Source organism: Chiroxiphia lanceolata, chromosome 17 (assembly GCF_009829145.1).
Source record: "Chiroxiphia lanceolata isolate bChiLan1 chromosome 17, bChiLan1.pri, whole genome shotgun sequence".
NCBI classification, from domain to species: Eukaryota; Metazoa; Chordata; class Aves; order Passeriformes; family Pipridae; genus Chiroxiphia; species Chiroxiphia lanceolata.
In genome coordinates, this window is record NC_045653.1 from 4,151,934 (window position 1) to 4,177,919 (window position 25,986).

The following is a 25,986-nucleotide window of genomic DNA, read 5'->3' on the forward strand; positions in this document are numbered from 1 at the left end:
TGCTGCACTTATTTTAAATGGAATGATGGTGAGATGTTAAAAGTGGCACCATTTGCCAACAGCCCGTGGCAGCAGCAGATTATGTGCTCTCTGCTGTTTGGGACAAAGAATTCTAGTTTGAATGTGTCCTATATGTTATCTGGTAAATACAGGGAGACAAACATTTTATTAACTCATCTATAACCTTCATGCATTCGGGTCTTAGGGTGTTTGTGAGGAAGAAAGAGCAGAGTACTGCTGTCATCTCCACCCTCTTCCCAGTTAAGCACTGAATGTCCACTGGAGTTATTTGAATTGATGCCCATTTTCTGGTCTTTGCTAATCAGGCTCTAATGAAGTTCCTCAGCTACCTCTCCACAGTGTTCTTGCTTTGTGAAGCAAGGAGCTTAAAGGGATTATCTAGGAGGTATCAAGTGCTAAAATCACTTTGAAATAAAAAAGAAACCCACAGTGCTGCAAGTCAGCTGGGACAGGTTAGTGGGTCAAACTCACCTCTGCCTAAAGGGCATCTTCTAAAGTGAGTTCCACCTGCTATGGCTGAAATAATGTAGTTTTTCTAACTTACTGTGCTGCACAGACAGCTTAACATTAATACATAGAAGTTCTGATCCTGTTCTTGGAGAGATCATAGCAAAGCTTTCAGAGAAATTAATGAAGAATTTTGCTTAAAGCTCCAAATTAATCTAAAAGCAAAAAAAGCTATTCTTAACTTTAAATTTAAAAAAGCACATAGTTATTAAGCTTTGCATCTCCTTTGCAACAGAATAGGTATGAATATTATAATTTAAGTTATTGTACAGAAAGCATTCTGCCTCTTATTTTACCCCTCCAGAAGATATTTTTAAAGTGAAAACATGTCTGTGAATGTGTGGAAGTTCTCATTTCTCTATATATTTGGCATGGAAATTCTGGATCAGTGTGCAAACAAAAATTATTCTGGAGGTACCAAAAATACTTTATAAATAAAGTTGCTCAGTTTTAGGGGCATTTTTTCACGAAGTTTTTGCTTTGGGATCTTTAGAAACTGGTTGAAGCTCTTATTAAGGTGTTAAATAATATTTTCACCTGGTCAAGTACTGCACTTTCATAATCATGTTTTTAACTCACTTCTTACAATAGTCTTTTGTTTTTCCTCAATGACTTTATATTTTGATGACTGATAGTTAAGAAAGTAAACAGATTCCAAGAAGAATGTTCTTCCTTTCTGGAGATGCTTGAAACATTTTTGGATTTGTTTTCATCTTTGTGTCCCAGCCCTAACTCAATATTGATTTTGATATGAAGGATAAATGTTAAAGTTCTCACTGCTAAAACTGTGCTGAGAAAATTTGCTCTCTCTTACCTGCAGGCTGAAGGGAAATACATCATTTAGGTCTTGACCTTCCTGAATTCCTGTTCTTTAAAGACCTCAGTGATGCACACAGCACTTTTGACACAGAGAGGCAATCTGAAGAGGTTACATAAAGGATATTACCCTTGTCAGGGACATGATAGCTTAAAGTTAACTTTTTACCCCTTGAGGAATAATTTACTGCTGGGAAAGGAATGAGGACTAATGACTTGATGACTTAGGTCACCAAGAAGTCACTTAGGAGTTTTCCATTGACTTACTTTGATTTTTTATTAACTGCTTCTCTGTGCCTTGGTTAATCCAAAGGGAAAAGAGGTGGGGACCTGGGGACCTGATGGCACCTGATTGCAGCCATCCCCTGTGCAAACTGAGAAGCTGCTCCCCCCCAGCAACAGTGTCGTGCCCCCAACAGCACCGACATTATCCTCAGCCCAGAGAATTCACCATGATCAGGAGGGAGCCCCAGGAGCCGTGGGGGGAGCAGGATGAACCTGCCACCTTCCCATCCTGCCATGGCAGAGAGGCAGGGGGAGAAGCAGGGGAACAGCACCTTGCCAAAGCCACCCAGCAAGGGCAGGGCTCTTGCAGCACTGGGGTGGCAGGGGGGCATCACACCCACTGCAGGGATGCAGCAGAGATGGGGGCAGTGGGCCTTGCTTACACAGCAGGGATTCCACCACCCTCCTATTCCCAGTGGGTGGTTTTCCCATCCCTGTCTCCTGTTTGCTTTCACAGACAACTGCCTGCCAGTGACCATCCCTGCCCTCAGAGTCCAGCCTGCAGTGCCCTCTGAGCTTGTATGCATTCCCTTCCCTTCTCTCTCCTGTTTCCTGGACTAAAGGTCTGTGAATTCTGCTTGGAATATTTCTTACACATTTGCTCCTTATTAAAAGACCAAGGGTACATATCATAGCACAAGATGTTGGTGGCTCTGACAGAGATAATGACGTGAATTGGTATTTAGAAAACCAGGAGAAATAAATTTATGTTCGTTTCATTCATAACATCAACACCATTCACCAGTTCTGGATGGAAGCAGAATTAAAATGAATGCCCTGCATTATACAATGCATGGCAAACTTGCCAAGGTTTCAGACAGCTTATATGCAACTAAATGACTTCTTTATTGCAGTATTGTAGTCACACATTATCCTCCGAAAAATAGACTCAACTACTCTTCTATTGAGGTATTTCTGCCCGTTAAACCTTCTGTTTCAGGCCTGGATTATCGGGGCTACATACTCATTTTGTCTAAAATCCAGGCTTTATTGTTTAGTACCTTTTTTCTTCAAAACATCCAAGAGATTTTCGTGTTCGTTACCTATCAACGTTGTGGAGAGACAACCACCCAGTTTATAGATTACTGTAGCACTTTATGTTTAGATCTCTTTTTTTACTTATGGCAGATTCCCACTCTTCCAACACTATTTTCTTTTTTAATCCAAATGTCCCTTTTCTTACTGTATCTTTTGCAAGGCTCACTAAATGACATGAAGGATAGGGGGCCTTTATAAATACCCAAGTTAATTCTTAAGCAATTACTTTTACTGGCAGCAAGATTAATGTATTGTGAATGATGTGAATGTGTAACAAGATCTCTGGGGTCACTCACCCAATCCAGATACTGGTGGCTCTAGAAGGATTATTGCATGTAATTATTTTTCTAATTTATTTGTGTGGGAGCTGGAAGTGTCAGGGTGATGTTTGTAGGAGCAAGGGTGTGCAACCAGTGTTGAAGCCTAGGCTGTGCCCCTCGAGGTGTGTAACAGATACTGCCAGAGGACTTCGTTCCTTTGCTGGTTTATGTCAACTGAAGGAGCAATTTGCTGGTGCCAGTGCCCTCCCCCCAACTCCAGCCTTCAGCCACAGCTTCCCATCTTCAGGACACTTGGCAAACATCAGCCTGCTGCTATTGTCAGCCTTGGTCAGTCCCCAGTGCTGACACTCCATGGAATCATGAAAATAGTTCTTTTCTTACAGTGGCTGTACCACTCAGTGAGTCTTCCTGTGCTTCTGAATTCTTGTTACTGCCCTTCCATGGTGTGTTACATTAAGAGGTGCTGCATATCAACTGAGGGTCTGCTGTAGCCTGGAAGTCAAAGCAGTTATGTTGTCATTTTAATGCAATTTTGCCACCCAAAGTTCTTTGACTATTAATCATGTGTCAGGCTGCTTTTTCTAAATTCATTGTGTCCATCAGACTCATAAGAAAGTCTGTTTCTTTTACTTCCACAACCTTTTCCCTCCCCTTCATATTTTGTCCTCTTTTTTTTTTTTTAATGACAAAACCAATTCTGATTGTGATCTGATACACGTTTAGAGAAGGGTAAATTCTGGTATTTATACAGAACTGTTTAAAGTAGTTAGTTGGGTAAATGAGTTATCTTGGATTTTAACTTTTATTTTTTAATTTTTTAACTCAAGGATATTTTGATGTGTCATTCCAATTCTCTCAATATTTTGTGTTTGTTATCTTTCCTGCTAAATCATTAAGCGCCAGCTCTGTACACAGTATTGTGTTTAGTGTCAAAAATACTTAGCACCAGCGTACAACCTCCCAGGAATCTGAAAGAGATTTACAACTGTTACTCAATGGAGGCTGTAAAAAATGCTGTGATTTTGTTTAAATTGAAACTTAGGCAGAGAAGGGGGAAATGAACAGGCTGAAGTCACTCAACTGCTCTCTGGCAGGATCGAGAACAAGATTTTGGATTCCCAGGCTCGCACACAAACTTGCTTTGCAGCTCAGTGAAGGGACTCCTGTAGCTGCACAGGGCTGTAGGTCTGAGCTTGTGAGGGGTCACTCAGCAGTGCTGAACTCAGGGCTCTGACCCTCAGTGCTTTACACTTCTGTTAAGCTGTGAAAAAAAAAAGTCTTTCCTGCTGCTCTCGCCTTGTAAAGCTCTGGTGTCCCTGTCAATCTAATTCCACTGGCAGCTTTGTAATTGTTGTGTTGCTGGTGTGCTGTGCATTGAGATGATCCACAGTGTGGCTGGATGTCTTTGGGCTCTGAGTTTTATAGCTGACTTGGCTGTAAAGAATGACAGAAAAGATTTGGATGAGTTGGTGCTGCATGATGTGCCCTATCTAGGATATAACTAATGTTTCTGCTGAAATACTGCATCGTGGGCCCAGGTTGTTCCTATTCATCTTGCACTATGAAAAAGGAAAAGAAGAATAAAAAAGACAAAGCCAAAGTGTACTGAAGTTATGTGCATTTTAGGGGGCTGTTGCACTGTGGGTTTTTTTGTGTGCTGAAAACATATGAGTGCTGTCATCTTGTACAGGATCCATACGGTTTTCAGTCACCAATCTTCCACCCTACTGATGAGCAGAAATTTCAGTACCAGTTTGGCCCTTTGCATTTAATTCTAGTATTATTAAGAGCCTTGGACATACACCAATATTCTGCTCTACCTGCCCAGTTGCAGGAGATGAGGAAATTCCCTGGAACTGAGGGAATCCTCTTTGTTGTGATGGTAAAGGAAGAGACATATTCATTCACATCTTCTGAAACTACCGAGCTGGTTCTTGCATCCATTTCACCTGAACTGCTACTGCTACTGCTCTCATTTGGGCTTTTTATACCTGGCTGGCTGTGCAGGGAGTCTGTGTGCTGGGATTTGTGTTCTTACTCCTGGATACATAGTTCCTCAAGGCCTTTGTCCCATAGGCTGCACTGTGACAAGTGCCTCAGAACCCCACTCTCTGGGATATCACTGAATGTTTCCTTGGTGCACGTGGGAAACATTTGCAGGTGTTTCCTGCCTTTTTTTTTTTTTTTTTTGCTGTGCAGAAAGCAAATAGCAAACATGTCATGCTGCAAATTCCCTGTCCTGGTTCTTTTGTAAAAGAAAGGAGAGAAAGATTATGTGAGAAGTGAACTGTTGCAAATCTGTTTTAAAATCAAGCTGAGTACACTTACACCATGGATTTGCAAAACAGAAATTAATTTACTGCTTTGTATTCTGCCAGGATGGGGCAAGGCTTTTTTTCTTTTCTTTTTGCTAAAAAAAAAAGAGGAAGAACGAAGACCTCTGTTCTTGATCTTGTTCACTGTTAGCCTCTGCAAAGTATAATCCAACTAGGTCATACACAGAGCTGTGTCTCAGTGTTTTGTTTGTGTGCCTTGTTGTTAAACACATCCTTGTATTTGAGTTAAAATAAATCAACAACATAAAGATAAAAATCACCAGCTTAAAGCTTGTGTGAACCCTGATGTCCTGAGTGCAACAAGAGCCAAATGCTGTTTGCAGAAAACCAATGAAGCACAAAATATGGCAGCATGTGTCCCTCCCTGTGTGCATTATTATCTCTCACACATTATCTGAGGCACCCCATCTTGCACAGTGTGTGGCTGAATAACCCCCTGCTGCTGAGTGGATTCATGCCTGCTGTTCATTTTTGAAAAGTAATTTCATACAATTATCCTGCTAAATATTGATAGCTTTCACCACTCCAGCCATGGCTAATTAAAAGACACACTGTGTAAAATTTTAATTAGGATTCATGTCAGGGTGAATAATGATTAAAAAAGAAAAAAAAAAAAAAGAAAAGAAAGAGAGAAAAGAAAAACAAAGCCACTTGGTGTTTGTGGGGGGGTTTATTTATGACCTGCTGGTTTGTTGCTGAAGCTCTTTGTATCCTCAGATTTATTTCCCCTCCCAGGTTGTTCTCAACTCCTGATCTGAGGGTATGGAAGAAAAGAGTTCCTCAGTGTGAGCCTGTACTTCATACATTCTGCTTAGAAGGCTATATGTTTTCTACTGTGTTGGTTGCTTTCCTTTCAATTAAGCAATAATGATTCCAGGAACCAGGCACTTCCTGGGGATTGATGGCCACTGAGCTGAGACCATGGCCCCAGAAAAGAGAAAGCAGTCATTAACTTCAACTGGGCTTTAATTCATACTCTGTACATTGTTTTCTGCTGCACATAAGTCAGTCATAAAAGGGGTGATACGTGTGAGAGAGGGAATTAACCTTTATTTTAACTTACATGCCTCACATTATTCCCTTTGCATGAAAGTGGAAAAAAATGATGTAAAATCTGCGTGCAGAGACTTCTTCTGAAGCAATATGTAAAATTCTAGACTTCTGATTGTTATGTCTCAGCTGCATGGGAGCTTTGGAAGCATCTTCAGACTTCTCTGAAAGAATTTTGAAATTTAATGCATGCGAGTTTTAATTGAAAATTAATAGAAAAGGAGTGAACAAGTGTCCATCAAAAGTAATTTAAAGTCAAAAAGCCACTTACCTTGGGCAGATCATGGAGTGAGATTTATTTCTACTTGGTGGCTGACTTTGTCTCCTTCACCACTCTCCATATCAGAGGGGTTTGCATTTGGGCATTAGACAATTAGAAGCTTGTCCCTCATACAAGTAATTTTCTCCTGTGCACTGAAATAACATTACAGAGTGTTATCAGTCTAAGACTGCCCCTTATAAAGGCACTGCTAATTTATTTTTTTGCAGCCACTGATTAACAGACTTAGATTAGGGGCTTTCTTCAATGAGAAAGGCAAAACCTGGGAGGATTCTAATTCACAGACAAAACTTTGGGATCTTACAATATTAATGAAAACAACAGTTGGCTATAGCTGAGCCTTTCTGCAGAGCCTCTTTTTAAAGCGTGATATTTACAGAAGGGTCAAAGACAAATATTTCAAAGGACCTTTTGTTACACTTATGTTGCCAATTTATATTTGTATATTTGTTCTATTCTCCCCAAACGGAGGGAAGAACATAAATCCTAAGTATTGCTGGCTGGAGTGTATGAATGATCCAGAGCAGGTAATGTGAATGAATGAAGACACTTCATCATTGTTTAGAGACAAAATTAACTGAGTATGGAGAAAAGGCAATTTGCATTCATAAAACACTGAAATTAGTAGCTTAATAATATTGGAAGAAGGTGTATGGGAAGGAAAGCTCCCATGTTAAATATTTACCAATTAAGCCTTTATTATTTGTCAGTATATAATTTATTTATTGGTAATTTATCTTTATTGCTGATTTTAGGGGTTTATTCTCTGTAATTCTCAGCTTGTTGTGTCCAACACCTCCTGAAGTTGCTGGTCTCTTTGAGCTGAGAGTCCAACACTGAATCATTTGAGCCATGCTTTGCCTAACTATTAATGGAATGTGATCACACTATATATTTCAGCTCTTGTATTTATTTATTGGGTCAAAATATAACCAGTAGGGACAAAAAATTACCTCGGGTTATGTGAAGGCTCTGAGTGCACCAATTTATGTATTCAAAAACAGGGATTGCAGACTGAATGTTAGCTTAATTTCATATTCTATTGTGGTTTGAATTTTTCTTTAGACAATATAAACAAGATGACAGGTTCCCAACTGACTCATTTGCAGCTATTCTGGAAGAAATGGTAATTAATATTCATAAATATTTGCAATATGTAAACAGATGTAGAAACCTGATGTGACAAAAACGTGTACTAATTTGGAGATCTAAAAAAGCAAAATGCTGCTGTGGTTCTTAGTCTGCCAGCATGAAGAATTCTGCTTTTGAAGGGCTTGTCTTCCCTGGCAAAGCAGCAACCTCTGCTAATGAGCACATTTGTCACCGTGGTACATCTGGTAATTTGCTCCTGCCCTGTTGTTGTGGAGCAGGAGGGGCCTGAGCCATCAAACTCCTGATCAGAAGGTTGCAGTTCATTTCAGCCCATCGAAGTTGGAGGTAATTTTGTGTCACCCACCTTTTGTCCATCAGCCCATTCAGTGGCAGTTGAAGAAACATTGGGGGCTATTAATGCAAAATAAGAAGAGATGGACTCAGCCTCGGGAGCCACTGGCTCAGTCTGGAACTGAACAGGTTTGGGTTTGGCACTTTGATCTGTGCAGAGTTAACTTCTTACCTGCTGGAGAACAGGATCCCCCCCAGGTATGGAAAAATCTGGATAGTTTGGCTGCCATAAGGTGTGGAGGGAGGTGCAATATAAATACACTCCGTGCCACCTCTGAACCTTTGGGATTTAGCTCTGGGATGACTTGTGGAGCTTCCACAGATTCCAGCTCCTTCAAAGCTGCCCCAGCTCAGCTCAGCATGAGGCTGAGCTGTCTGTACACTCACACCGTGCTGGTGGGGAGTTAAGAAGCTGCCAGAACTGCAAGGCAGGATGTTAACTGCCCTCTAGCAAACAGCCCTGAGCGTTTGCACACTGCAAACATGATCCTGTTGCCCTCAAATGTAACTCGTGGATTTCCTGGGGCTGTCAATGATGTTAGATGGCTTGTCCCTGGGAAAAATATTGCATAAATTAATATAAGGCAGTGGAGTTTCTGCCAAATCCAGATAGATAGGAGCTGTATTTATTGGAAGAATCAAAAGAAAGCTTTCCTACTCACACTACAATTTGTCTGGAACAGAATATACAGCAGGCGTTGCAGCATGACCATAAGGAACAGCTGTAAAAAGTAATTTTTAGAATCCCTTTTCTCTTGGTGCTGATTTACATATTCATTAATTATATGTATGGCATGCATAATCTCCCAGTAAACTCAGGGAAAATCTGTTGTTGCCATAATTTCATTAACATATGTGTCACAGCAAGATTAAATCATACTAACTTCATTATTCACTTCATCTTGCTCCACTATTCTACCATTAAAATCACTATTTCTTCACAACATTTTTGTCTATTACAAATTCCATACTCCTTTACCTGGTCAGTCTTGTCATAACACACTTCATTTTATATATTGTAAAAATAAACAAAAAATGTTCCACATATTTTCCTGGGAATTCTTACCCTGGACACCAATTAGTAAACCCAGACAATACCTATTTTACAAGTCAATCACTTTTCCCATGTGTTTGCTAACAACCCAAAGTCTGTCTCAACTTACAAGAATCCTTTACAGTCAAGCAGTCAATCCCTTGAGAGAAATATTAATAAACAATTATCCTTGCCTCTTGTCTAAGATAACTGGAATAAACTTATCCATTTAGATCTACTATGGTAAGCCTTAAAAAATCCTGTTTTGTTGTGTTATAAAGCTACACTAATTACAACAATTCCTTTATCTGTTACCCATCTTTGTGTCACCCTCAAGCCACGTAGATATTGCAAGTTCAAGTCTTTCATAAAAATGTGGGTTAATACATGCCTTTTTTTTTTTTTTTTGTAAGAGTTGCAAGTAACTTTCTAATTTTACTTTCTTAGTTAAAGTGATTAGTATTATTTATCAGATATGTAGGTGAGGGTGAGCATGCTTTGCTTACCCTCAGAAGGTGGTTTCCTTTCAGAAGCAGTTAGAGGGGCCCAATGTGCCACTAGAAGAGAAGGAACTGATAAATCTTTCAGCATGCACTAGCTTCCATAGCATTTAAATGCTAGTTTTAGTTGTTCAATTTAGAAGATCTAGTATATCCAAAGAATGGAACTGAGAGGGTATATGCTATTTTTCTGAACTCCCCGGTGTTTTAAAGTGCTCTTAAAATACTTTGTAAAATATAATTACTTGGTACATTGGATCTTAGTTGATGGAAATAAGATCAGCTTGTCCTACCATTACTATGAGTTGTGCTGACTACAGTGTGACATCAGTGGCCACTACTACATTAATTTTCAAGCAAATGCTTCTGCCCATTTAAAGAAAACACAAGCAATTAAAAGAAGGCATCGATCCCTTCTTTTAACGGTGTGCTTGGTGTGTTTGCAATAAAGACCTTTTGGTTCCTCGCCCTTAAGGGTAGCAAATTGGCTTTGATTACAACCTGACCTGTCAACATGAATAATTAAATCATTTTCCCTTACGTGAGAATGGGAGTTGTTAATCATTGTTAAACTAATGTAAAGGGAGTCAAAAGGGATACCAGACATGTATTTGCTAATGCAAGGGTTGCTAAATCTCCTGTCGAGCTTCAGGCACACTCATTTTTAATGCATATTAATGAGTAGAGCAGTACCTGATCGATCTATTTTGCACTCACTTTTTTTACAGAGTCATCAGATGATTTAAATATTCCACAATGGTCAGCTGGGAAACAATTCCATAAATTTTCATCAACACTCAAACGGAACAATTTAAGAATATTACTGAGAGCAGCCTCGCTGCTACTGTTTTTTAACATACATTTTGTAAGGATGTTTCTTTTTCCTCATAAAGCATTTCTTGGCATTGTCATCCAAGATACAAATATCAGGTACAACTGCAATAGAAAAACTGGAGAGCAGTGGCAGGAGAGAAATGAGTTACCGTTTGTTAACTTGGAGTAATTTCCAGGAGCAAACTTCCAGTGAGGGAAAGTCTTTCAGTCTTGAGAGACAGATAGGACTGTTCTGAAATTGTAACTCTGGTAAATTCCTGGTTTGTTGTCTTCTGAAAAGCTGCATTATCTTAGGAGAGTTTCTGTAAGGTTGTGTTACCTGTCCTGGTGTGCCTCAGTAGCCACACAAAAATCCTTCAGAGGTTGGTTGGAGTCCTTCTCTTGGGGGCAGGTTAAACTGTGTCCTGGTGTGGGCTCTGCCATGGGATATGAGAGAGCCCCCCCTCCTCATCTAAGGGTGAGTGACTGCAGCACAGGAGGGCCCCAATTACACTGTGCCAGGGCCAGTTTTTCAGTTCTGGCATCACTGCTACTGAGCTGTGTTGGAAACCATAAATTGAATTACTCCCTGCAGGTAAAATTATGGCATATATCAAGTCTGAGTTAAGATGTTTTATCTGTTAGTTAAGTAAAATCTAGAAGCATTCTGTCCACTGTAGAGTAACGTAAGGTATTATATCTTTAATGCCTATTTAATAAATTGTGGTAACTAACGAATTTTATTGATGAGCTCAGTTTCAGGAAATGCAAGGGTTTGGAGGTGAACTTCAAAATCAGATTTGATTTTCTGACCTTCAGTTCCTTCCTTCTGAATATTACAAAGTTTACTGGGGGACTAATGGATCAGATTTAAATTTCAAGGCCTGTTAGTACAAACCATCTATGTCTTTATGTTGTAAAACTGGAGTTGTCATACTCAGTATGACAATCAACTTGGCAAGTTTAGGACACTCTAAACGTGAATTAATAGCAAAGTCTGTGAATGCACTGTCTGAGAGACCAAAACTGGCAGTTAGAGAAGAGCACAACTTATACCTCACTTGTTAACTCAGATAACATAGGAAGAAAAATGTTACTCTGATGAGAAAAAAAAATAAAAAAGGCAGAATTATTTTGATATTTTTTGGAGTTCAGACAGTGCCACTACTAAAGAGTCAAAATCCAGTTTATAAGTGTTCATCACATTATTATCATGCCATTCTCAAAGATGACTCTAACCAAGTCTTAAAAATAAAAGACAGTGTAAGAAAAGAAAGTCCCTGTTTTAATGAACAAAACACACTTTAACCAGGTTGCTGGCTTGCAACCTTTTAGCAAAAGCCTAGTTAGCATATTTGTTAATTGGTTAGTCTGCCAGATTTAAGTCTGTCCCTCTAAACAGTCACAAAATCATTGAAAGAATCAGTTTACAACAGAAGTCAAGAGTTCTCCTACTCTCACCCTGTCCTGCTGGAAACAATGAGCTGCAGGTGTTGCAAGGTGAAGTTGGAAAACAGCTCTGAAGCATCATTGTTTAGCACCCATTCATGGATTGCGTGTATTAGTTTAAGTCATGAGTACTATTTCTTACATGTGTGACATGTATATCTCAGGGTAGTTATCAAACTATTACTAAGCTATTTTCTTGACCTCACATTGATATTCTCTATATAAAAATGAAACTGTTTTGTCTCGGCAAAAGACACTCCAATAATTAACATGTTTGCCCACCATTAAGAAAAAAGAATCAAAGACATTTCAGGTTCCTGACTTAAGAGGATTCCTTCTGCTGTTCCTCATTTATCAAAGACAGACACCAGCCAAGTCAAGGGTAAATCAGCTTTCCCACATATTTCCCATCAAAGCTCTAGTTTAATAGAGCTTTTTTTCCTCCAAACTATCACCCAGCTTTTATACCATCACTGTGAAATAGCAAAGTAGCAACTTAATTGTAGGGACGGTCTGAAATCAGTATCAGAAGCATTAATCAGTTGAGTATTCCTAGATCTCAAACCAGTAGAGTGGGCTGGCAGCAATTTGGTGCACTGGAATGCTAATTGCATGTTTTACATAGCAATTGTGAGAAATATAATTTGCTTATCAGGCAGCAACAGGATCAGTAACATGGGAAAAAAGGAAAGAGCTGGCTCTGCACACCAGAAAAATTACATTCAGTTAGCCCTGTCTGCCAGCTCATAGCCTGCTGCATATTTTTGTAGGAGACATTTACATAGAGGTTAGCAAGGTGTGTGAGGGTTCCATTTTAATTCAGTTAAAGATGTGTTTAGGGCACATCCACTTATTGATCAACAGTTTCTGATTCCTACATGGCTCTGGAAGAATTTGTCTTGTGGGTATTTGTTTTATGTAAAGCGGGTTCTTTTCATGGGAAGGAATATATCAAAGGCTTTAGAGGGCAACCTGATTAATCTTGGAGGCTTGGGAATGAATCCCAGCAGAGCATATTTTCACTTTTTTTTTTTTTTTAATTTTAAAATATGCAAATCAAATAAGACATCCACGGAGGCCATTTATATTCCATATCTTAGCTCTGATTGTTTGTGATGTTTCATCTGAGGTACAATCATTCATAATTTATAATATATTATAATGGTTGAACTTGATGATCCTAAAGTTCTTTTCCAACCTAAATGATTTTATGATTCTTTAATTAGATAAAGCTCTAACCCTAATCAAGAGAGAACTTTCAGTTGCATCATGTTACTTCAGATCATTAATGGCAGAAGCAGAAAAGATCACATGGATCAATCTCCTTCCTTCATAACTCTTCAATGACTTCTCTGCATTATCATTCCTACTAATAATTTAAACTCTTCTTGTAAATCTACAATAATAATGTGTTAAATGCTTTTCCAGGGAAAAGTATTTTATAGTTGTTCTTGAGTGTTCCCAGTGTTTTCCCTTGTCTCCTGTTCTGAAGGCTTGTTTTATATTTGCAACGGGCTGTCACACAACTACATCTTCATGTCAAGCGTGTTACATCTGGATTTCAAAGCCCATGGCTCTGTGTGCCTGACACCCAAATACTATCCTTGAAACCTAATTTATCAGCTCAAAGAAAAACACCTTACAGGCTTCTGCATTTTTGAGGTACATAACTGCCTCCTCGAATCCCTGCTGTGTAGGAGCCCAAATATCCACTTCTGGCCATGTACTGATTTCACTCCTTCCAAATCAGAGCAGAGGTCACATTTCTTTGAGCAATTAAAATATTTTTTTGTTCTAACTTGCCATCAAGACAGTTTTTATTTTTTAGGTATTATGACAGCAGTCCGTGGTTCCCACTTGGCATTTTCTGTCAGTGTTTCCCATTCCCTTGCTTTGGGTCCTTCAGCCAAGTGCCAATTATCTCTGCAGCAGCATCTCTGAGCACCCAGTCCTGTCCACAGTCAAATAGCCTGACATGCTCAATGCTTTGTCCTTAATTGTTTGGAGCCCGTTTAAAACAGCAGGGAATTAATGGTACCTTTACTGCTATTTCCTGTCTTGTTAGTCAACAAGCATGCATTGTCTGCTTATCCCTATGAATCCAAACCCAAACTGTCCCACAAGGCAAGGTAGGATATGTTCCCATTTACTGCTGCAAACATGCACTGAATGGCAGGCAGCTCTCTTGTCAGATGACAAAACTTTACCTGCTCCGTGTAGGTTTACATTTGAAAGAAAGTATTCCTTATTCCCCTGTGTTTGTGTTCTGCTGCCACACCTGAGCTAAATGCTGTGAAGTTGTTTCTTGCCACTTCAGATGTGATGGATTTGGCATCCAAATATAACCCTGACAATATTTCAGTGGTGCTGAAGTTTTAGCCAAGACTAAGTCAGTTCTTGCTATGTAAAAACCAAGCAAACAAAAAAATCCCCGTCTCTTCCCCATCCCAAAACCAAATGCAGAAGAAACTTTAGCAGAGTTACTATCAGTCCTGTGTTAGTGCTGGTGGGTATTATGAATGTTTTAGCTCCGAGCTGGAATACACAATAGAGAGGTTACAAAAAATTCCTGCATTTTTGAGGCTTTGCTCCTGTCCATGCATCACTATATTCTAAACATTCTTATTGCCTGACAGCTTGGTTTATCTGACCCAGTCAATACATTTGGTATTAACAGAGGTTTTCCCCCCATCTGTGAAAAGTTGGGATTTAAAAGCATTTTGCTCCCATCTGTCATTGGAGAGCTCTCTAAAGCAGTTGCCCCATGCTCTGTGGTTGTTTCTTGCCCCACAGCTCCTCATTGCAGAGAACACGCCCGGGCACAGGGGCAGCAGCAGGAACGTGCACAGGGTGGAGAATTTTGCCATGTGCAGAGTGTGTAGGCAGGAAATGTACAAATTCAAGCATGGAAATGAAAGTGAATAAATGTCGAAAGGGCAAAAAATGTAGACTCAAAAGTTCTACAGAAGGAGGTCAAACAAGGGAGGGGAGGTGATGGAGTGCGAGGGAAGAAACCGAAGCAAGAGATTGAGCTTGAAACAAGGCAAAGGCAACGATGATCGTGTTCTTGTTTGTCAGAAAGGAACCAGGAGAAAGAGCACTGAAAACTTCTGGGCTGGACCCTCTGTGAGCCCTTCTGGAAGGAAATGCTGCAGCACATCCACATGGAATAATTAGCAATGTGATAATAATATATCCATACTTAATAGTGAATCACTGAGTATGAACATGTTTTCAGATTACTGTGTGTTTGCTCTAATCCAAGAGGTAAAGTCACATATTCTTAAAATACCACCATCTAACTCTGAATTCCTATTTGAACATCACTGTCAGTTGGTTTGGTTTGGGATTTTTTTCAAGAGAGATTGATACTTTATTTACTGCTGTGTAGAATAGGTATGCATGAATGGATAGTCCTAACATATTTTCAGGATTTGGCACCCTTGCCTAAAAATTCTGTGCCAAATCAAAACTGCTTTTGATTTTTTAATTTATTTTTTTTTTTTGTGAGAGGTGGTGTCAGATAATTCTCTGCACTCAAGTTCAAATGAGAATTACACAAACTGTTAAAACTAATCTACACACTGATTTGTATTAGTTTAGTTTAAACAGTACAATTATTTTCTTAGCGACTCTAACTTCAGATTTCTTTGATTAATATGCTTACTTTAAACATGTTTCTAATTAACTCTGAATTAATAGTCACAGTAAGATGTGGACAGCTGTGAGATAGCTCTGTTCACGTTCTAGGCTGGTTTGCTGTTTGTGCAGATTAATCAAGGACCGTACTCAAACTGGCAAATCCTATGGTTTTAAAGCACTAGGGTTATGTTGAATCTTAAATTAAGCTTTTACAACACTGTCTGTGAACAAATTCTGTTCTGCTTTTGGTAAATCTGGAGCTATTCTGCCTGCACCTTAATAATGGAATGATTCTGAATTTAGTAGGGCACTCGAGAGCTCACCAGAGTAGAATGTGCTTGATTGTAGTAGCTTAAATTGTACAAAAAATATCTGGGCAACATTGGCATTCATGAATTTATTGGCTTATGTCTATTTGCTGTTCTTTAAACTTTTATCACACTATTAACTGTGTGTTTGTTTCGTAGTCTATTCCCCTTGAAGAAAAGGTTCTTGTAAAGATAACATGATAAAATGAAAAATACTGACACTTGCTTCGGAGAAAAACATTGAGAGTCTTCTGCTGAGTTCATCCTTCACTGTGTGAAGAATCTTAAAGGATCTCACAGGCTTTTGTGAAGAAATTGTAAGAAATAGTGTGTTCAGAGTATTTTCCCTCCTCATTTTCTCTCAGGGATATTTCTCATTCAAGATTATTCCATTAGATTGACAGAAGTGTTCCATTTGGTGAGGTTCTACCTATTAAACAGGAGGGTTTGTTGCATTGGTTGTTTCTGCTCCGTGCCAGGTTTATGCTGTTAGATGTGCAGTATCTCTGCATGCTGGGGAGGTGAAATTTAGATATACTTGTCTATTTTAGTGAAATTCTTGCTATTGATTTGCCCTTAGTTGCTTGATAGAAATTCTTGCTACTAAATTTTCTATTTAGTCAAATTAGTGGCGAGTAATCAAGAGAGGTGGCACCAATATATGAAATAACAGTGAATTCATATGAACAGGGACACCTTGGCTGTTGCAGATTTGAGTCTTTTCCTTCTCTAGCATATGTGATTTTATGAATTTTATGGAAAACACTAATTGTTTCAGCAACTGTCTCTGCATTTGAGTTTCCACGTTTGCATGTGAATAAACAGAATAAATCATAACTAAATTTGTTATTACAACAATCCACAGCGGGAGTTACTCCCACGTTGATTCTGGAATTTTACCTATGGCAGAGCATGAGTTTTAACTCAGAATTATTACATATAAAAGGGTGTGTGTTTTGCTGTTTAAAAGAGAAAGAGTGGGCAAGAGGATGGTTTATTTTTTAAGTAGATTTCCAGAAATCAAATGTGTGAAATGGAGGTTATTGTGCTGCGTTGGCAGCACTCCATCCTCCCCACAGAGAATCACGTACTTCACCTGAACCTGCAAGAGCCATCATCTTTGAGACGCCAGCAACTATAATTCAGGGGTTTTGTTATTACTACAGAGGCAGGCATTTTCTGCTAAACAGTGCTGAGTGATGTGTGGTGATTTTATGATCTTATCTGGGGATTAGGGAGTTGGAGCTAAACTCATTTACCTTAGAGTCACATATTGGCCTCAAACCACGGTTCATGGACCATGCTGATTAAAAGCAAATGATTTTATTCAGTTCACATTAAATTCAAACTTCAGGCCCCGGAGACCTGCAGAAAGAATGTATTAGCACTTATCTTACAGAGCTGAAATCTTCCAGGAATAGCAATCCTTCAGCAGCAGAGCAGAGAGAGTGGTAAGGCTTTCAGGAGTCTGGCATTTTGTCCTGAAGGAGCCACTGTGCTATGAATTAAATTTTGAATTCTGGGAGTGCAGTTTTCAGGGGATATTGTGTGTGCTGCTCCCAGAGGATCACAGGGATAATATTTGTACACTCCAAAGTTAATTTAAATCTTTATTATTGAAGATAAAATTGAAAGAGTGAAGTCCATTCCTGTCACCTGAGAGAATCCCTTTAGCTTTCAGTAGGTTATTTTCCCAATGGACAGAATGCGAAGTGGGGATAAGGGTCTCAAGCAGAGGTTTTGATTGATTCTTAATAATTCCACCCCTTCCTACCCCCTTATAGAACAGAGAGTAGCAGGATAATTTATTGTTGATGATGTGCTGATTTGCAGCAAAGAAGCATCTGCCTCTCAAGTATGATCCTAAGAAAGTAATATTTTTGTTGTATCATCATTCAGTGTCAACAGTGCACTAGAAGACAGTGGAAAATTAGAACCCATATAATGAGACACACAATATGGAAATGGGCTGATGTGTCACAGGGAGAAAGGAAGATACAAAGAACTTCTTTCTAATGCTGAATCATTGTGAAGGAGTATATTCTGGATCCCAGCAATGAAACAGAGCACGTTTTTCTCTGGGATTATATGCTCATAAATATCTCCAATATTTCCTTGGTCAATGTTTGAGTATTGTAAATTCACAGGAAGATTAATAATCCACTTGCAGTGGAACAGCAATAACCTATTTTTCTGCTCTCAAAAAATGTGCATCAGCATACACAAATCCCTTTTTCCCCAGGTCTGTGCTAAGTAGAAAGAGCTTTGATTTCAGAGCTGGTCAGCATTACAAACTGAGAAGTTTCAGTGAGTTCGTGGGCTCTGTTTCGCCTGATGAGGTCCCTGAAATGGTCAAAGCAGGAATGGAAAGAAATAAAAAGACAGCTTAATGCCTAACACCAGTTAATGTAACTGTGAAAATAGACTAGTTTGTCTAGGATTTAAAAAAAAAAAAAGATTAAACTGACCAAATGATAGTAACATAAGTATGGCCAGAATATTGGTTTATATAATCTTGCAGAATTTTAAATGTTATCTTTGTGTTTAAGAAGCCTGCTGGCATAACAGTATACTCAGCTAAGCCTGGCATTCCATGTTTATTTAAAAGGATTTGATGGATCCTCCTGTATCTGTAGGTTTCCTTCACAACTGGGCAGGCTCACCAAGGAGGTTTAGGGGCTGCAGTTCTTGCATTCAGTCACTCTGCAGCAGGACTGTCCCTGTGAGGGGAACTGCAGCCCTGTGCCAGTGCCCACAGAGCCTTCAGCTCCCTCTCTCCCTTGCCTGTCCAAAAGCCAACACAAGGAAAAGCTGGAGGCTGATTTCACCCAGACTGAAGATGTGCTGACCACAGAAAGGGGGGCAAAGCCATTCTCTAAATTACAACAAGGACAGAACATGTCAGAAAGTTTTGGATAACAGTAACCTTGGGATCATCTCAAATATGAACAGTCCCACTCTTTTTGATTATTAGCAATTAGCTATTACCTCATTCTCTTCTATTAAATTGCCTCCCCTCTGAAAATATTGCAGTATGTACTGAACAGGCTTTACAAAGTGTAGGAGTTGTTCCTTCTTTATGGAGAGTTTCATTTTTATACTTTTATGAGGGAAAATATTGACTGCCTTTTCCTGAAGTTCAGTTAGTTTCTGTGTTAAGTTAAAGTTGGTAACCTTTTATATGCATGGCTGATTATTGCTCTGCCAGTCTGGATAAAGATCTCCTGATTCTCTGTCCTTAAATAAGATTAATTTCTATTGTGAAACCTCTTTTGCAGGAGCACCTTCTACATAACTCTGGATGCTCTGTGTTATGGGACATTCTAGACAGTCCCATATTTAGTTTCTCTGCCAGTTTTGTGTCCATGTCTCTTGCTAGTCCTGCTCTTTCAGAATCTCTCCAGTTCTTCTACTTTTGTCTTACCTGGTTCCCCAACCTGGAAACACAATCCCAATTTCTCAAACAAGTGCAATATATTGCACTTGTGTCTTACATATAATTCCTGTAGCAATGCCTCCCAGAAAGAGATTAGTCTTTTCTATTTGAGCATCGTGTTATTAATTCACCATAAGCTTTAGATGTTTTTCTGTTGAACTTCTTCCTTGCCAGGTGGTCCCCATTTTGCTTTTGTGCATTTCTTTTGTCCTTCCTAAGTGTAGAGCATTTTACAGTTACCTTTATTGAATTTAACTTTGTTGAGTTTACATTCTCTCCAACCTGTCGAGATCATTTTGAATTCTCATCTTGTCCTCTGAAATGTTTGCAGAACCTCTTAAGTGCGTGCCACAAGCAGATTTTATAACTACCCTCGAATCTTATTAACCAAACTGATAATAGTAAATATATTTTTAATTAAGTTTAGAACACCACCCCCCAGAGGATTCCACTTTAAATATTTCCATTGTTCGACAGAGGACCATTTCTCAGCAGTTTATATATATATATATATATATATATATATATATATAAGTTATATATACATTCTTTCTGCAATTTCCATTGAGGACATATACCAGTCCCTTAGCATTTGCCTCTTAATGTAGCAGTGCTTCAGAGCTTGGCAGGGCTTAGTCCCGAGGTGGTTTTGTATTGCTTCCATCTGTGAACCAAAGGTACATCACTGCCTTTATCAAGGTTTTTTTTTTTCACATGCTTGTTGTACTATCAGTAGTAATTCGAAGACCCTCCACCTCAGCAAAATTTCTACATTGACTGGGAACTCTTGGTGCACACAGCAGAAATACTCGTCACTGGAATTAGTAAATCTTTTCTTCACTATTTATGCTATTCTTGGTTCATGCGATGTTATGGTTCCTATTATAGGTGTGCTACTTTTCAACTGAACAATCAGACATTTCACTGGAATAACCAAATACATTTTTTCCTGTTTCATATATGAAAAATCTACTTGCAGTTCAGCAGCAGAGTAGGTGTAATGTGTATGTGTGGCTCTCTTCCATGGCTCTCTTTGCCTTTATACCCTCCTGCCTTTATACCCTTTGCCTTTATACCCTCCTGCTCCCCAAAAGCCAACTCCCCACAGCAGCCCTTTGTATCCTGATTTTCCCATTGCCTGCTTCTTCTACCCTCATACCATATTGCTTCTGCCTCTTGTTTTAATTATAGTTTACCTATGATGTGCACTACGTCAGTACACTCTTTCAAGTGTTTCTGAAGAGATGAGGATAATCCAAGGTGTTTGCACCGCAGGTGAAATCACAAAGCTGGGTTGGTTCCTGTGGCTCCAGTTTCAAGTTTCCAAGCAGCAGGCTTGTGCATTCCTTCTGTGTCAGTATCAGGAAACCAGCAAAGATGTTGGCTCTTACCTGTTGTTCTTCATATCAAAAGTGAGGAGGGTAATAACACATAAATGTTCAATGTAATGAATCACTGGGGCCCAACAGGGTTCAATACTAAACAGAAGCAGCATGCAAGGCCTAGCAAACTGAGGAAAACTGAGGATTTCAAATTTAAGGGATGCAACAATATTCAAAACAAGGGAATTCTTGCTTCATTTCTAGCCTTCAGCTTTTACGGATGAAGAATTTCTTTCTTGTTGCAGCTCTACTTATTTCATCTCCAATCTAGAAGAAATACTTTGCTGATAAATCCAATTTGTCTTTGACTAGAGCCCAATGAGCCTTTAGCCCAGTGAGCAACCTTCTCCCTATCTGTTCTCCGACATGCAGGAGCCCTTAGGTTCAGTTTCTTTCTCTGCTAGGTTTGAATATTGCTTTTCCATCTCCTCAATTAAAGTGACAGATCTTTGGGGGGCAAATGACTTATTTCTGGCTTGAGGACCACCTACCAAAACTCAGGTATAAAACAGAGCCACAGAATTTTGCATCACATTATTTGGAGACAAAAGAAGAATTTATAGAAAGAAGATCTCAAAGGTCTCTAATTTTTGGTTTTAATATTGTTTCTGGTTTCCAGGTAATGGTTGATCCTGCTGCTGTTGGTTTCAGTACTTACTTGGCTTACTTGCTGGGTGATTTGAATTCTTCTCTGTCCCTCTGTCAGCAGGGCTTCGCTGCATCCCTTGGTCAGCACTGCAAGGGGATGAGACGTGAATGTCTTGCAAACTGCCTGTGGCTCAAGAGCTGCCAACTGGTCAGCCTTCAACTCTGGACTCCTTTTGGTCTGTCTGTCTGCTTCTCCTTTTTTCCTTTTTGAAGTTAAAAAGAAAGTTAAATCCCAGATTTCTACAGGGCAGAGGAGCATTTTCTGCGCTGCTCTGGAGCCAAGGGATTCATTCTTTACGAATGCTTAGTCAGGCTGTCATAGAACTTTTCTGAGGCCTGAATTCCCATGTTTAAGTGAGTGTTTTTTTCAGTAGCCCTCTTACCATCTGATCCCCCAAGCCAGTGCTGTCACTCAGAACAAGATCATCATTTCTCAGTCCTGTTCATTGTACATCAGCTCACTGAAAACCAATTTTTCCTTAGCACAGTGCAGTCTCTACTGACCCACAGCATGTTTTGGTCAGTGTCAATTTGGATAGAAAGGGATCTGTGTAGTATGTCAGTGTCCTTTTGTTTCCCACCTTCAGTTAGATCCTCTAGCAGCAGGAAGCACAGATGCAGAGTCATGACTTGTATTACGTGTGTTGCAGCTGGTCTCCCATTGGAAAGGTTCTCTGTCTGTGAGTAGACCCATCTGATTCTTTAGTTTATTTTCCATACAGGCACACAGTTCTGACATCATCTGCTGCAGGCTGAAGCCTGAATTCGGAGATAATTGTTTAGCCTGATCATCATTTCTCCCCTCACTCCCTACTGCTTATTTGACCGTGATAAAAACTGTTTTCTGGACTGTTGTGGAATGTGGATTCTTCTTTCTCTGAAGGAACTGAAAGGGGGACTCTTTTCTCTATAAATTGCCTGTTGCTCAACTTGCATCAGCAGTTAATTCTGGTTGATGTTACTCAGGTTTATATTTCAGCAGTTAATCAGCTGAATTTGCACTTACCTGGTTTGTATGTATAATTGAGACAAAAGCTCATAAATTAGATGAACAGTATCTGAGTCCATGGAAGAACTTTGGTGTACCTCAAAATCCTAAGGACTTCACAATTTCCTTTAAGAAATGCAAGACATTTAAAAAGAGGGATGGAGGAGGTTAGCAGCTGCAAAAACATTGTTGTTCATCATAGGTCACTGCAAAATGCATTATGCTCTCCCCCCCCCTAAAAAAAAAATACACACCCCAAAACAAACTACAATTTGTGAGAATCTGAAAAAGTAACTTGATACATATTAAGAAGTAGGGCTCCTTAGACAATATGCAGAACATCAAATATTACAAGAATTCATGACCCACAAAAAGACCTAAAAAAGATGTAGTTGATTTTATGTGTGTGCTTTAACATGAGTAATATCTTGCTTTATGTAAAGTTTCTTTTAGAAATAATTTCTACAGAACTTTACAACAACAATTAGTTCCATTAAATTCTTCTATGAGGAACCAGAAGAGTTATTATTACTTTTATTTATTTTGTATGTGAATGATGGAGGTGATGAAGGAGTAAAGGGTGACTTGTAGAATTGGTAGATTAGTTTTGCTATCCCTGTTGCTTGCTCTAACTGACACTTCCTAGTGGTAAGAGCTCTCCTCTTTTTATGTGATTACATGTCTCCTTCCTGGTTTGTTCTTGGTATTCATGGAGTTTTATTTTTTTAGCTGTTGGAAACAGTTATTTACACAGAATCTTGAGCCTCTCTGAAAAATGTTTTAGATATTAGCACTATTGGGTGAGGTTTAAAAAAGCTCTGAACTCAACGAATAAAGAATTTAAAATTGATTCACCACTCTAGATTTCTCTTGTACCTTTTTCTCCCTAAAAGGCATTAGCACATCATTCCTGAAAGCCTGAGGTTCAGATAACTGCTGCATAAGAGCTGGGCATCATTCTTCTACTTCTGAAGTGCTAAGTTAATTATATTATGAATGAGGTTTTATTACACAATAAACTAAATGTATGTAAAATATGTTTACATATGCAACTAAATATCTAAATCAATCATGTACACAGAAGGCCAAAATTGGTTATTTGTTCACAGTAATTGCATATTGCATTTGATTGCTTGGACCCTGGGTAATGTTCGTCATTCAAACATAGATTTAGTACAAGCTAGGACTTTACTTTTCCCAAGGGAAGGTTCCACAGTGTGTATTTCTACAGTGGATTCATTCTGCCCTGGAATCTGTGTTGGTGCTTCGCCAGCAGAGTGGCCCAAGGGCCCCAGTGTGCCACAGGAGCCCTTGCTGGGCTGTGCTCGGCCCTGCTGTGGCCTCATGGCCCGGGGACCTCTGCCCTGGCACCTCAACCAGGACCTGGGGCTTGGTAACAGGGCACGTTTGTGTTGTAGCTGAGGCATTTTCACTCCTGTCTTACTGCGCAGAAACTCAAGGGGAAGTTTTCACATCGGCTCCAAGGATCGTTTTCTGGTTTTGTTGAACAGAGAGTTATAATTTCCTTTTTTTTTATGCATTATGCACTATGCAGTCAAAAATTTGACATTATAAAATCCAATTCCTTTCATGCTTTGAACTAATTACCGTGCCCTTTTCACTCTAAGTATGGCAATGTCATTAAATTCCTTCTCCAAGTACTCTGAAAGGCAGAAAAAATCGCGGCCTAGCCGAGGGAGCTGTGAAATGACTGTGAAACGGCTCCGGGTTTAATCATCTGAGCTGTCCTTCCAGAGAACACGACTCGGGCTGCATCTGTAGCTAGCTGGCAATTAAACAGCTTGAATCGCGACATGAATGCTAACACTTCTTCCTGATGGGCGGCGAGGTAGCCGATAATAAATAAATAAATGAAGTACTGAAAGATGTTTGTCAGGGAAACTGAGGCCCGAGCGCACGACTCCCCTCAGGGTGGCGGCTCTCACGAGGGCTCAGGGCCACCAACACCCTGAGGGAACGAAATGGGCTGTGATGGCCCAGCACAGAGCTGTGTCCGTATCCTCCACACTGACCTTCTGGGCTGTGGTGTCCCCTCAGCAGAGCCGTGTCTGTGTCCTCCACACTGACCTTCTGGGCTGTGGTGTCCCCTCAGCAGAGCCATGTCCTCTGCACCGACCAGGACAATTGTAGCAGCCCTGGCAGAGCTCCCAGAAGAGGCAGACAAAGGACGTGCCAGAGCCTTCCTCGGCGTGGTGAGAAGAGCTGTGTGAGGGGTGACGAGGTGGGTGATGTGCTCAGCCCAAACTGAGGAGCAGAGCTGTGGGAGGAACTCGAAAGGTTAAGGAGCACTGGGGAGTCTGAGAAAGAGAGAGACTGGAGGAATCGTGCTCTGCCATACCTGAGACAGGAACAGGCACCAGGAAAAAAAAGTAAGATCAAAGGAGTTGTGTGTCCTTGCCCTGCTAGGCAGAAAACAGCAGCTTAAGGGAAATGAGTGAATGGAGTAACACTCCCTCCTTGCCCACCTCGCTTGCCCAGACGCCCAGGGGTTAGAGGCTCTGAATGTACAAGGCCAGTCAATGCTCGATGGGGTGATGACCCACCCAAGCCAGAGGTGTTGCCATGGACAGAAAGACCGAACCCTGTGTCACAACCACCTCCAGAGAGTGAAAACATGGGTTACACTTGCAGGCAACTCCCTTCTGAGGGGAACAGAGGGTCCAAGTGCCAGACCCTCCCAGGGGATGCTGCTGCTTCCCTTGGCCCAGGTTAAGGACATCACCAGGAAACTTCGTGACCTGATGCAGCCCTTGGATTACTGCCTGTCCCTGCCCTTCCTTGTGGGTGGTGATGAAACCACAACACAGAGTCCAGAGGCGATCAAAAGAGACTTCAGGGCCTTGGGACAGGTGAGGGAATCTGGAGTACAGGTTATGTTTTCTTGGAAGAAATAGGTGGGCCCAGTGTATTAATCCATGGCTCTGAGATGTGCTGACTACACTGCAGCACACTGGAAGTCTTACAGAGGTGAGCCAGGGGCTCCTCAGGTCATAGGGCTCACCAGGGAAGCAGGTGACATCCCTCAGAGGAGTCAGGGGGTGTCATGTGAGGGTGACATGGACAACAGCTCAGCTGAAGGGCCAAGAAACAGCAGGAGCCGGAGCCACAGTGCTGCTGGAAAGCTACAGCCTATTTACCATTTCTGAAATTTGGTGGGATAAATCCTGTGGAAGTGTGGTTAGCAAATACGAAATATTTAAATGGATAGGTTGAACAGTGAAATGAAAATACGAATTCTTCAGAAAGTACTTTTTATTGTCCTAGAAGACAATAAAAGTTAAATTTGGACTACCAAAATTTCACCTTTCAGCTTTTCATTGAGCTAATTAGACAGAACCTGGATGCTATTCAGACTTGTGTTGCTCACAGAAGTTTGTTTCAAAACCTTTGTAATACGATGTAAAATTCTTCTCTTAAAGAAATAGAAAGAAAATTGAAGCAATAGCTCAGTTTTAGAAACCTGCCTGAATTTCAGAAAACTGGCAAACAACAAATCTGATAGTCCTTTCTCACCTGAACAGAAGGGGTTCTCCTCATTAGCCTCGGTGCTGTCTAATTTTAGACATTTGAGTTTCTTGTTGCCTGCTCCTGGATATAAGGTATTTTATTCTGCACCCACATCAATTCCATGCTGGGATTAGAGTTCAAAGACTTGATTCAAAGTCCCTTTTGTGTGAATTGGAACAGATTTTGCATAAAACTGGCATGT

The 25,986-nt window shown here is 40.1% G+C and overlaps 2 long non-coding RNA genes across 2 annotated transcripts; both read right to left on the reverse strand.

Moving 5' to 3' along the window:
- Positions 1 to 3,036: 3,036 nt before the first annotated feature.
- LOC116795495 lies at positions 3,037 to 11,371 on the reverse strand. The gene is made up of 3 exons (XR_004360071.1): positions 10,744 to 11,371; positions 6,606 to 6,748; positions 3,037 to 3,440 (listed from the first exon to the last, which is right to left on the reverse strand). It is a non-coding gene; the product is annotated as an uncharacterized LOC116795495 (long non-coding RNA).
- Positions 11,372 to 20,325: 8,954 nt separating this feature from the next.
- On the reverse strand, positions 20,326 to 24,643 carry LOC116795493. Its single transcript, XR_004360069.1, has 3 exons — positions 24,290 to 24,643; positions 22,275 to 22,382; positions 20,326 to 21,355 (listed from the first exon to the last, which is right to left on the reverse strand). It is a non-coding gene; the product is annotated as an uncharacterized LOC116795493 (long non-coding RNA).
- Between the last annotated feature and the right edge of the window lie 1,343 nt (positions 24,644 to 25,986).